Source organism: Symphalangus syndactylus, chromosome 7 (assembly GCF_028878055.3).
Source record: "Symphalangus syndactylus isolate Jambi chromosome 7, NHGRI_mSymSyn1-v2.1_pri, whole genome shotgun sequence".
NCBI classification, from domain to species: domain Eukaryota; kingdom Metazoa; phylum Chordata; class Mammalia; order Primates; family Hylobatidae; genus Symphalangus; species Symphalangus syndactylus.
The window spans coordinates 81,311,551-81,325,507 of record NC_072429.2 but is presented as its reverse complement, the minus strand read 5'-3'; the positions used below and the strand labels follow the sequence as shown (position 1 = coordinate 81,325,507).

Genomic DNA, 13,957 nt, shown 5'->3' with positions numbered 1-13,957 from the left:
AAAGACTTAAAGGGTAAGAGTTGAAGGAACCAGATGTGCACATCCATAGGAAGTATATTCCAAAATGAGAAAAAGAATGAGTTCAAAGGCTAAGATATAGAACATGCTTAACATGTTAAATAAACCTAAGAAGACAAATGTAGCTGAAGAAGAGAGATAGTGTTTTGACAGATAATGAATTGAGAAAAGTAGATAAAATTGAATTCTGTAAGCTGCTTTAAGTGTTTCCAATATTTATTCTATTAGGATGGGAATCCATCTGAATAGCTATAACATAGGATTATATTATTGAATTTATTAAGAGACTTGTCATGGCTGCCACATAAAAAACAACCACAACAAAAAGACTACAGAGACAAGAATAAATGCAGGAAGAACAGTCCAGAGACTGTTAATAGGTGTCCTGTTCATAGGTGATTATGTTTTTGTATAGAGTGGTAGAAATATAAGTCACGAAAAGTGGTAAGACTTTCAATGTATTTTGAGGAAAATTTGGCAGGATTTACTAATTTATTTTATTTGTGGACATGAAAGAAAGAAACTAAATAATGATTCTAAGACTTTTGAACTAAGTAAAGAGATTTTATGGAGATTAGAGAGATGAGGAGAGGAGTAGGTTTTGGTGGAGAGAAGCAGAAGCTTGGTTTGAGACAAATGGAGTTTAAAAGTTGGACAAATAATTAGTAGACAGTTGTATATAAGCGTCTGGATTTCAGTGTAAAAGTCTGGCTAGAGGTGCGCATTTGGGAGTTGTTAGCTCATTTGTTACCAAAACATCAGGGGTTCAGTCTAGGTCCTGCTACTCATCGCAGAGAAAGCCAATCACTGAGACCACAAGTATTGCCAAGGAAGAATTCTTTAATCAGGTGCTGCAACTGAAGAGATGGGAGCTCTGTCTCAAATCCATCTCTCTGACTGACTAAAACTAAAGGTTTATAAAACAGGGAAGAAATGTAACAATGTGTGTTATGGTTTGACTGTGTCCCCACCCAAATCTCAACTTGACTTGTATCTCCCAGAATTCCCATGTGTTGTGGGAGGGACCAAGGGGGAGGTAATTGGGTAATTGAATCATGGAGGCTGGTCTTCCCCCTGCTATTCTCATGATAGTTAATAAGTCTCACAAGACCTGATAGGTTTATCAGGGGTTTCTGCTTTTGCTTCTTCCTCATTTTCTCTTGCTGCCGCCATGTAAGAAGTGCCTTTGGCTTCCTGCTATGCTTCTGAAGCCTCCCCAGCCACGTGGAACTGTAAGTCCAATTAAACCTGTTTTTCTTCCCAGTCTTGGGTATGTCTTTATCAGCAGTGTGGAAATGGGCTAATATAGTATATTGGTAGCAGTAGAATGGGGCATTGCTGAAGTTTTAAACTAAAGAAAAGTGAAAGAACATATTACTGCAAAGTTTCTTCAAAGTGTCCAAATGTATTTTCTGTTTCCACATAAAGTTTATTAAAAACAAAATTATTTTAAGAACTGTAATCAATGTGATTTATTATTGCAATTTCTATAGTCAGAGCCTAATAGTAAAAAAAAATAAACACCTAATATATATGTATATATGTCATCATTATAGTTGGTGCTCATTCTTTTTTCGCTAGTGTTGCCACTACATTACTTCTTCAAAAATGATCTAATGGATTCCATTCCTCACATCTTTATAAAGTCTCTGTTCTTAAAATGTTTTTGAATAGAAGCATTCATAATATATTATGGATAGCTTCATGAAAAGACTGAGCAATAGGAATTTGTTGTGAATAATTTATAGGTGATGATTTCCAAAACAAAGTTATAAAACATAAACTAAAAATAAAATGGTTTCATTTGGCCTGTGGTAAAACAAACAAAAAAAAGTTTGAACAGAAAACTTATGAGCTACTTAAAGTTATGTAAAACAGTAAAAATGGACACTTTTTATATACTGTTTATATCTGCTTACCATAACAACATAAATACAGATTTTCTTATCATTTTTCTATAATTTAATATTATTGAAATGTGTTTCAGTTTAGGACTAAACATATTGAAAATAATGGAAAGACAGATAAATTGATTGGGGGCAATTTCTTCTGCCCCGTAGTCTTTAACTCTCTGGGGAACTCGAAGTAACCTGAAGTTCCATACTGTTAGCAAAGTGAAATCAGTATGAATGACTGTAAAAATAATCTGAAGAATAAATGAAGCTTTTCACTCTAATAAACATCCTTGAGGATGCTAGTCCTGAAAAATAAAGTTTCCTGCTTGAAGGAAATGCTCTGTGAGAAATGAAACTTTCAGTTTCCGGTTATTTCATACTTGGGCAGAGGCCAAAGGCTACAATAGATAAATTTTGTTACTTCTTGTTATATGTTTGTTCCCTTATGTTGGAGAGATGGAGAGGAAGCAGGGATTATATATGCAATTATTTTACTGTATAACAATCCGGGGCCAGGCATGGTGGCTCATGCCTGTAATCCCATTACTTTGGGAGGCATAGGTAAGAGGATCTGTTGACCCCACGTGTTCCAGATTAGCCTGAATAACACAGTGAGACCCTGTATCTACAGAAAACAAAAAAGTAGCCTGGTGTGGTGGCACAGGCGTATAATCCCAGATACTCAGGAGGCTGAGGTAGGAGAATTATTTGAGCCTGGGAGGTTGAGGCTACAGTGAGCTATAATTGTGCTACTGCACTCCAGCTTGGGTAACAGAGCAAGACCCTGTCTCAAAAAAAAAAAAAAGTTTTTGAATTCACAAATGATAATAATTATAATAAACTACAACTAAGAAGTAATTTTTGTTTACTCAGGCATAATACATTCCCTTAACCATTTAATTGAAGACATAATCTTTTATACGATTTTATGGTGATTCATCATAAACAATAACAACAACAATAGAGCAAATATTTATTGAGACTCTAGCATATGTCAGACATTAATTTATGAGTGCTTTATTATGGATTATTTTATGTCTTCCTCACCATAATGCCATGAGGTAGGCACTGTAGTATCAGTTGCTACATTTTAATAAAGTGAACACTGAGATTTAGAGACTTAGAAAAATTAGGTAAACTGTTAATATCATATAGGTAATAATTCTTGATACTGCAAGTAAATTTTAATAACATAACAATCGAAGTCTGAAACTATTATCTCAATCACTACATTCTACCTGAGTAGGCCTACCAGACCATTTTAAAAACCTTTCCTATAAGATTTCTTACTGCATGAGAACTTTCATCTTTCCTTGATATAGTTAATATAATCTATATGATATTAGTCCAGACAGAGAAAACTATTTACTGCACAATCCTACTGAATACTTGCTTAAATTTGTTTTAGAACACTTTCTTTGAAGCTCGATAGTTTAAACCTAAGTCCTATGCTCTAAGAATTGATAAACAAGTTCATGTTTTTGCAATCTTTCAACAAATATTCAATAGTGGCTGACTTAGAGTTGATTACTGCAAATGCTACTACACTTGTGCTCTTTTACCCTTGCTTTCAGATTCATGGTGCTGAATTTATCTACTTAATGAACAGCACACAGTGGCTAAATCCACTGCACACTTTTCATCTTACAGATCTCTCTGTAGCCCTTGAGACGGTTGAATACTCACACCTTGGAATAATTTTTGTCCTTAACATCACTGACATTATACTCCTTTTATTTTCCTTTTGCTGATGTGACACTTCAAAATATCCATTTGGAACTATTTTTCTGACTATGTAATACATTTTCGAGACTTCTAGGCACTCTTCCATTCTTGCTAGACCCAAACTTGATGAGAAATGTAGTGTACTGCCTGTGAGTTAAATTACTGATATAATATGATGAGCTAAATCTGTCTCCTTCCAAGAACTCTCTGTTGAGCTCCAGACCAAGTTCTTGGTGGACATCTTCACTGGGATGTAAATTAAGCCAACCAAATTCAGTAGGCTAAAAAGTAATCTCATCATTGCCCTGCAGCCCCCTTGAAATATTTGCCTCCTTTTAGAACATGACCCCAATACTTGTCCAAACCAATACCCAGTGCTGTGTGCCATTCCGCATAGCCAATGATATCACCTCACCTTGTTAAGTCTCCCACTTCAAAAATATCCCTAATCTCTATACTGAGGTCTATTTCCCTACAAATGATTATAAGTCCTTTTAATATTTGTTCCCTATTTCTTTCTTAGTATGGCCACTTGTAAACATTTCTACAGTGCTATTCTGGTTGTTGTTCTTCCAACGTTTCCCATTGTCACTCTCTGTTAGGCCATGTCTAAGCTTCTGTCAATGGAACACTTATTCTTGTCTGTCAATGGAACACTTATTCTTGTCTCTCTTCCCAACACTGTTCATCCCTGTCCCTGTCCTTTATCTTGCTAACTTTTTAATCACCTCTAGTCCTCAACATAGAATATTTTCTTAAAGAAAGAAAATATTCCCTGATGTGTGAATACTAAATTAGGTGAGGCTCCTTGTTTTGTTCTCTGAGGGAAATTTGTATTCCACACATTATTACATAGTAGATAAATTATAATTTTTTTTAAAGTTGTTACTTCTTGAAACTGCCACCTCTTTCAAGGCAAATAGAATAGTTTGTTGTTACAGCTTCCAGGCCTAGCATAAACAAATGTGACAAAACAGGTGTTTACAAAATTAATAAATAAATGACAAGAATAAATATCTCCTTATTCAAACAATTTATATATTATGACCAAAGTCATAGATTTTGATTAAAGATAGTGTTATATACAGAATGAAAGCAATGATAGGATTTGATGTTTTCTCTACAGAATTTTAACTGTAAATGATGTAAATAATTTAACTCCCTTTCAGAGGTCTTTCTTCAGAAAACTAGATTACAAATTTATGTTTCTTGTTGCTTATGCCTTTATCTGGATTTTTGAAGATGCCTTTATTATATCATGTCACTCTCACCATTACTCCATGAAGTAGGTACTGTACTGTGAGTCGCTACATTTTACTAATGTGGACACTGAGATTTAGAAAAGCATGTCTATTTCCATTACCAAACATCTAAGCAGCCTGCTTACTCTCAACTTAATCCTCAAATTTTCTTTATTAGGAATAAATATTTAGTTTTATTTTAATTACTTCCCACATGTACACATAGTATTATTTTTGTAGTTATTTTTATAACTTTTTGGTAACTTGGTAGTAGAGACTTTGTCATCTATTATAAAACATCAGATACTAGACATTTGACACCAAGAAATGCTGACCAAAGGCAGTTTTGTAGAATATATTTAAGAGAAATCTTATCGATATTTTCCTGAGTAAAATATTATCCCGCTTTTTCATGTAAAACAAACACAAATATATGTGAATCCCTCATAGTAAATAAAAAGTTGTTTTATATTCCAGATTCAAATATTTCCAGGTCACTAAAAATAGAAACATTGTTATAAACAGAGCAACGTTTCACAAATGCATATGGCTACTTTTAGTGTTGGGATTTAATAGAACATATCATAAAATAAATGGTGAAATAAATAGCACTAAAAAGAAATATTTTATTTTCTGGTCTGTGGGAACAGGGTCAACACAAATGCTTTCTTAAGACACAGTATTGCGGATACCTCTAATCTAAAAGCCAGCAGGTGGCAAGTATTCACGCCACCTAATGTTAGTACCGTATGTGCAATTGGAGATATTATGGTTCACCCATGACCAAGTATGTAGAAAATGGAGATTCTTAACTTCTTGAACATAGAATTCAACTCTCACGTGGAGAACTGCAAGAAGCTACTCCTGTGCTAAATGAAGGGATTTTTTTTTTCTCTTGAACACAATGTATACCTTATAAATTCAATTTTTACTCAGAAAAAACAAAGCTTTTAACAGGGATCAACTAAAAAGGGTGAAAATAATGAAATAAAAGGGTGATTTTTAAAGTAGAAACACATGAATGACTATGTTTGTACTTCCTCAAACTAGTTGTGTAACCAACTACACTGACCCTACAGTTTCTCCAATATAAAATAAGGATATATTACCTCTAAAGCAATGTGAGAATTCAACTAGATGATATCTACATTAGACACTTTCTTATCCTGCCCTATCATTTATTATTCATTCCATTATTTAATGACTTACTTATATAAGTATGACTGGTAGAAACACCTATTATTCCATAGATTGTAATCCAACACTATTGTCCTTTATTTTGTTACCAGTTAGACCATTGGGCACTCCCAAAAGCTTGCACCTGTGTCTGTCTGGCATGCCCTCATTTTTTTTTTTGTTTCATTTAGCGCTCTCCCACTTTATGGTATTACAGGATGCTCAAGGCTCATCTTGAATTTTCCTGCCCCAGCCCTTAAGTCATCCATTTCTCCAGGAAGCCCCAATTCTCTTTTTGAAGAATTGGGTGTGGAAACCACATCCGGGTGCTGGCATGCTCACTGCCACTCGAATGCTGCTTTCTCTAGATCCCCCCAACATATACAGCTAAAAAATATATGTATGTTTAGTAACCCATGTATGCATACAAATCAATATTTATTTCTGTAGCCATCCATTAGAATGTAAACTAAAATCAATATGAATTTGTACATATATGAGTGACTCTAATTCATTACGACAGGGTTAACTGAAGTTGTCTGTCCTATCTTACTTCCTATTTCTTCCCTGACAGTGAAAAACCTCTTTTGTCATTAAAATTTATTAGTTTATTTATTTATTTATTTATTTATTTATTTATTTATTTATTTTTTAGTATGTGAATACTGAAGGTTGGAACAAGGGAATAATATTTTTAAATATAAAAAATGGTTGCTTTTAAAAATATCACTATCATATTATTTTATTCACAAACAGATACACACACAATTGATTTTTATCCTCTGGTTTTGTAGTCTGCAAACTTGCTAAACTCACATATTATTTCAAGTACTACTTTTGTAGATTCCATAGGATTTTCTTCAACGATTACCAGATCATTGACAAGAAAGTGCAAACAAAGACAGTTTAATTTTGTCTTATGAATCTAGTGAATCTAGATAAAACTTTTTTGTTTCTTTCTTTGTTTCTTCTTCTTCTTCTTTTTTTTTTTTTTTTTGTGCTCGCTAGGTCTCCATTAAAACATTGAAAAGAAGTGGTGACAGAGCTAACAACCTTGCCTTGTTCCTGAGTTTAGAAAGAGGTATGAAATCTTACCATTGGATCTGCAGATAGTTGCAAGGTTTGGTAAATGTTCTTTTTAAGATTGAACAATATTATTTCTATTTGTTGGAAATTTTCATAGGAATTAGTATTAGTGTAAAATGCTTTTTCCATATTCATGTAGATAATTATATGATTTTTGTTCTCAGTTTGTTAATGTGATAAATTGCACTAATTAATTTTTAAATGTCAAAACAACTGCATTCTTGGGATCAATCTTTTAATCATGGTGTATTTACTGTATATATAGTTGGCTTTGGTTTTGAAATTTTGTGGTAATACTTATATGTTTACGTAGTTTTATTTTCTTATAATTTCTGAACTGTTTTTTAATAAGGGTAGTGCTTACCTTGTGATTTAAAGGAAAAGTATTCCCTTCCATTTAATTTTTCTGGAAAAGTTTGTGTAGAATTGAATTGAATGGCATTATTTCTTCTTTTAAAATTGTCATAGAGTTTATCAGTAAAGACAACTGGATGGAGTTTTATTTGTAGGAATATCTTTACATAATCTAATTTCCTTAATATATATAAGATTATAAAATTGTCTATTTTAAAATCATAGCTTTACTATTAAGTGACATTTAATAAAATGTAAATGTTATAATTGAACAATTTTGTAAGTTACACATATGTATACAGCTATGAAACAGTCAACACAATAGTAAAAATTGTATGACGCTGAAAAGTTTCTTCATGCTGACAATGTTCTCTAAGTTTGCACCTCATTTAGTGAGTAACCTAAATCTTCTCTGAAATGTTTCATATCTTGATGTTCCTACCTGGATTAGATTTTCCAGATCTTTTATTATCATTTACTATTAGACATACAAATACCGGGAGATAGCTTAAGAGAGTTCTCTAGGTTACATGTATTTTCTTCCCTATCCCCATCTTGTAGCAGAAACCTTTTTTTCTCTTGATAAACCAGTTTACTCACCTCAATCAACACAACTCTTCAGTGTATTGGTCTTGAATTCAATTGACCCGATATTGTCAAATGTCAGTCTCAAGTCCCAGTACAATGTAACTCTTTTCATGTTCTCAGGAATCAAAAAGTTGAGACACTGATAATTAGACAGAACAGTCAGAGGCATCACCTTTATATCACCTATTGATTCCTCAGACTCCTGAAGAAACAATCTTCTATTCACTAATGCATAATATATATCTCATGTTAGCAGAAAGCAACTCAAACTCACAAGTTGTTTCCTACCTGACACTAACTGAATCTTCAGTAAGTCATTACATCTTTCTACATGATCAGCTGTTTCTCAATGCCAGAGCATGCTTTTTGCTATAAAATGAGTTATTATTGGCTTAGAAGCAAAGCTATATAAAGTAGCATAACTTAGAATGACATTTATAATAATTCTGTGATTAGCATTAAAACTGAAGCACAGTATGCAGGGAAGGCAAACCCATATCTAGAGCAAATATCTATTTTAAGGAGAACAGATTATTCTTTCCTCCAAGGTAGAAGATACTAAAAAAAAAATAAAAATATAGTCAAGTGTGCCAGGCGCAGTGGCTCACGCCTGTAATCCCAGCACTTTGGGAGGCGGAGGTGGGCAGATCACAAGGTCAGGAGTTTGAGACCAGCCTGACCAACATGGTGAAACCCCGTCTCTACTAAAAATACAAAAATTGCCAGTCGTGGTGGCACGTGCCTGTAATTCCAGCTACTCGGGAGGCTGAGGCAGGAGAATTGCTTGAACCCAGGAGTTAGAGGTTGCAGTGAGTCAAGATCACGCCATTGCACTCCAGCCTGGGTGACAGAGTGAGACTGCATCTCAAAAAAAAAAAAAAAAAAAAAAACAAATTTTATATATATATATATATATATATATATATATATATATATATATATAATTAAGTGGCTGGCTGATCCTACATTTTCCCCTTACTCTAATTGTGATGTCTTTTTAAGATTTGTATTGGTTTCTGCCGTTGGCAGATTGGGCAGGTAGTGGTGATATAATGGGATCAACCCTGGCAAGGGCAGTCCACATGTCTGCTACCAATATTTAATGGGTTCCTGGTATCATCACACCACTATAGATGGACTCAGGCCAAACTCCGCTTACCACCTGAAGCCTAGATGTCTTTATTCTGTGACTCGGGGATTAACATTCTCTAAAGTCAGCATTCAATAATCAGTAGACATGTTGACAATTTTTGTTGACATGCGACTGTAACTTGACTGAATACAAAACCGGAAATAAGATTTTGGTGATATTGTAGGGTGTTTCCATAGGGATATCAGACTTCTGGATATATACATTCAATGTCTTCTGTATATATTAACTTATTTAAGTAATGGAAAGTTGATGGCCATGAGAGTTACTAAAGTACTTTTCAAGGATATTGACCCTACTCAAAATATATGTTAATGTCATTATTAAGGGGGATTATTTTTGCCCCCTTAGTGGACATAATTAATGAGTGGGTTAATGAATTGTGTTTATCTCTTTCTAAGTTCAATATAGGCAAATGCTGAGATTATGATTTAATTAACCAGCCAAGAAAATGATTTGAATCATCCCCTATTAATCAAAATAGGATGATACATTGCAATTTATTTAGGAGTACCCATATTGATAAACTCAACCCAACTTTAAGTTCTATTCCTCTTTGTTTTGTGCAGCCCCCAACAAAATCAATCCCTACACACATTTCTCAAATTTGTGCCAACATAAGTGGGAAATTTGCAGCTCTTTTGATATTCAAAAATTTGCCTCTGATATTGACTTTATATGGTCCATGGAGTGACACTGGGCTCTAGATTGGTAATGAGGGTTTGTTGAGATGAGGCTAAAGACGATATCCTTTTGCAAGATGTGTCAATGAAGTTGCAGTCAGAAAGGCAAAACACTATAAGTAATATAGAATAAGGATTTTTAAATAGGAATACTCTCTTGCAGTACTGTGGAGGAAGCTGGGGAAGCAAGGATCCAAAAGGGAAGATAAAGGATGAAAGGCGGTTCACTTGCCAGCCTCCTATTGCCAGGTGTGTCAGAGAGGGCTGCTAAAGGCACCTGATGAGCATGACTGTAGAGTTGTTATGGGTCAGCTGGGACAGTAATGAAAGGAGGGTTGGACATGGACTGCTGGGTAGTGAGGAGAAATGGCAATCTATTGGTATTCCTGCATTTGTCTGTCTCCAAGTAGATAAGAAAGACAAGCTGGAATCTGCTAGTATTTCTACATCTGTCTCTTATCACCTCTATCCATAATGGCCTCCTGAGAGTAATGGTTACTGTTACTCTTTTCTGCTTTCCAAATTGCTTGCAAATTTTTCTTTTGACCAACTGTAACATGGAACCATGCCATAAAGGGATGTCTTAATGTGTTTTGTGCTGCTGTAGTAGAATACCACAGACTGGGTGATTTTTAAGAACAATACTTTATTTCTCCTAGTTCTGAATGCTGAAAAATCTATGATCAAGGCACTGTAACAGGCTTGGTATCTGGTAAGAGCCTGCTCTGTGTGTCCAAGATAGAAAGCTGAATACTATTGCTTCCTGAGGGAAGGAACACTTTTCCTCACATGGTAGAAGAGCAGGGAAGACTGAACTTACTTTGACAAGCTCTTTTCATTGTGACATTAATCCATTCATGAAAATGAGAGCCTTTATGACCTAAACATCTTTCAGAAGGCTCCACTTCCCAACATTGTTGCTTTGGGAATTAAGTCTTAACATAAATTTTGAAGCGGACAAAAACATGGAAACCATTGCAAGGGAATTCTGGGATCCTTAGTTCTACTTACCTTGGGCAAGTTGACATCACAAACCCCGTTTCACTATATCACTTGAATTTTGTCTGTAACTGAATTTCAGATATGTAAACCCTGCAGCAACAAAGATGAGAGAATATTTTATGATACTATAAGATTGTCCAGGTTTTCTTGTACTCTGAATTGAGCTGAGAATTTGTACTTTGAGCCTAACATTTTCACCTTAAATTCTTGATTGTAATTATAAGCAATTGACCTAGTCCTCTCTTCTTATACGTATTCCCTGAGTCCCCATAATTCTTTATTGCACCAGCCACTTGATGCCCCAAAGGTTGTTTTCAATACACTTCATGCAGGAAACCACAGGAATTAATGCAACTGTTTTGAGTGTCCTGCAATTCCAGAGTCCAGTCCCTTTTTCTAAGGTTAATGGATTCTCACACTCTTCAAACAAACCAGGAGAAACAATCTATAAATTCTTATTTTCTTGGAGTCTGTAACAGGGAACTACGACAGATTCCATTTATTATGTTAATGAACATTCTCAATTTACAGGCAATAGAATTATTTGTACCATATTTAAACATGAAGAAGTTTATTGAGGCATAGGTGGCCCAAAGCAGCATTAAGAAGATTAAAGGCTAAGCTTCTAGGAATGATTCCCAAAATCTCACCATAGAGTTGTTTAGAGAAGAGACCTTCTGCCTCTCACCACTGTCAGAATGTTGTAGAATCAAATTGCTGCTGTCTAGGACTTCACACACCACCACTACATGATCTGTATCAGCAAAGAGGCTGCCTCATATAGCCAAGTAACTCAGCTCTGAATCTAAGTCTTGAAGATATAGACACAACTCTCAGGTTTAAATCAAACATCAAGTATCCTTTCTGCAAAAAGAGGATATCAGAAATGTAGTAGTTAGTTTTCTCGCCTCTTCAATTCAAAGGTTTCTTCCAGAGGTATTTTGGGGAGTAGTTACTAAGCATTTCACACCCAATGGTTACTAAACTAGTCTTAGCCAATCAAATGTACCAGCTGCCTACTTTGAGTTATGATTAAGTGATGCAAATAATGAGAGGCAACAGAGATTCCTTTCTCAATGAAGCAGTAGCAGCAAACATTTTTTTAAGGCCCAGCATTGCTGGCAGAGTGGCAATTCGGAGCCAAGTGTCCCAGTGCAAGCTGTGGACTTCAGGGCTCAGCTGCAGCTTCAGAGTCAGCATTGCTCTCGCCATCCTAACTGTGCCACGTGATTTGGCTGTGACTCTGGCTCCATAACCTCCTTTTTGTGATACTCAGTTTCCAAAATAGATTCTGCATATTTTTCCAGAATTTTTGAGCTACACAATACTCTTTTTCTATTTTTTTTTGTTTAAATAAGCTAAGATTTCTATTGGTTTCAATTAAGTGTCCTACATGTTACAAATGAAATGATGTTTAAGCTTTCTAATTGCTACAGAAAACATTATCAATACAAATGATTTGTAGTTTTCTGCAGACTGATTATTGTCAGAAGAATGGGTTAGCAGGACCATCAATTACATGCCTTTTAAAATGTGTAACTATAATTTTGTATGTATTTTATAGACTTGTGTTATACATAACATGTAGATTTTAGATTGTATTCATAATTCTCTTAAATTGAATTCATGTGCACATTTTGTATAAATATTGCTATAATCTCACCTATATGATCTATGTATCACTTATTATAAGTTAACCATATATTTCCTCAGAACTTTTAAAAGAGAATATGGGTCGAGCGTGGTGGTTCACACATGTAATCCCAGCATTTTGGGAGGCCGAGGCAGGCAGATCACCTGAGGTCAGGAGTTCGAGACCAGCCTGGCCAACATGGCAAAACCTTGTCTCCACTAAAATAAAAAATAAAAATAATTAGCCAGATGTGGTGGTGGGTGCCTATAATCCCAGCTACTTGGGAGGTTGAGGCAGGAGAATCAGGATGCAGAGGTTGCAGTGAGCTGAGATTGTGCCACTGCACTCCAGCCTGGGTGACAGAGTGAGACTCTGTCTCAAAAAATAAAAATAAAATAAAAAATAAAAGAGAATATGCAGTATGGTAGATATGACCTATAACTGAAAGTAAGAAAATAAGGGTCTGAAAAATCACTGAAGTTCTCCCATTTTCAAATTTCTCACCTATTAATTGGGTATTAAATGATCTCTAAAAAATTATCTAAAATTCTTAAACAATGCATAATTTTAAGATGTAAATGATTATCACATTAAAGCAAGTTGCAAAAAAATATAAAGTTGTATGTATCAATCAAAATGTGTATATGTTATTGCTGAGGAAAGATATCCCTTCTGACATTATTTTGTACCCAATATTTTGGTTATGATGTGAATTAACTTATTTCCTGAAAGCAATTCACCAAAAACTGATTCGTCATTTGTTCCCAAACTTGCCCTGTTCTTGTTGATTCCATTTCTTGCTCGTGCCTGCTCTGCTCTGTGGCATAAGGGCTGATTTCTGCCGGCTGTAGTTCCCAGTTTGTCCTGTCAACTGACTTGCAGCTGAACTCAGCTGTGCCTTCCAAATTATAGGGCAGGAGGAAGGCAAAAATGACTGAGTCTCTCTTTCTCTGCCTCTCTCTCTCTTTTTCTCTCTTTCTCTCCCTCTTTCCCTTGAATAGCATCTCTTGCAACTGCTTTGGAATAATTTTTAAAACTTTTAAATCTTTCAATAGCAATTGTAGGAACAACGTTCACCAAAAATTGGCTCATGTGGTATGTATAACAATAGTTAAATATAATAATTTTCAAAAAGTGTTATATAATAGTTTTTTAAAATGTTTTCACTTATTTTATTATACCCAAAGATTTGATTTCAGAAAAGAAATATTGAAATGGCAGAAATGCTTTGATGGGCATTTCACAGACATTATTTTCATTGGAATAAATATGCTTGGATGACCAGTAAATACCAAAATCGTAAAATACTTTTCAACAGGCATGATTTGTATACTCTATAGAGTAGTATCACCTTCATCATTATACACTGAATATGTCATTGTAATGTAAAAAGTAGGAGAATCTCT

The 13,957-nt window shown here is 34.7% G+C and overlaps 1 long non-coding RNA gene across 1 annotated transcript in view; it reads right to left on the bottom strand.

Annotated features, from left to right (window-relative positions):
- Positions 1–11,840, bottom strand: part of LOC129485834 (uncharacterized) — a 50,513-nt gene extending 38,673 nt beyond the window's left edge. Inside the window, exons 1-2 of the long non-coding RNA XR_008658785.1 lie at positions 11,569–11,840; positions 10,928–11,008 (exon numbers count right to left, since the gene is read on the bottom strand). This is a non-coding gene — a long non-coding RNA (uncharacterized lncRNA). The remainder of the gene's footprint in view (positions 1–10,927; positions 11,009–11,568) is intronic.
- Between the last annotated feature and the right edge of the window lie 2,117 nt (positions 11,841–13,957).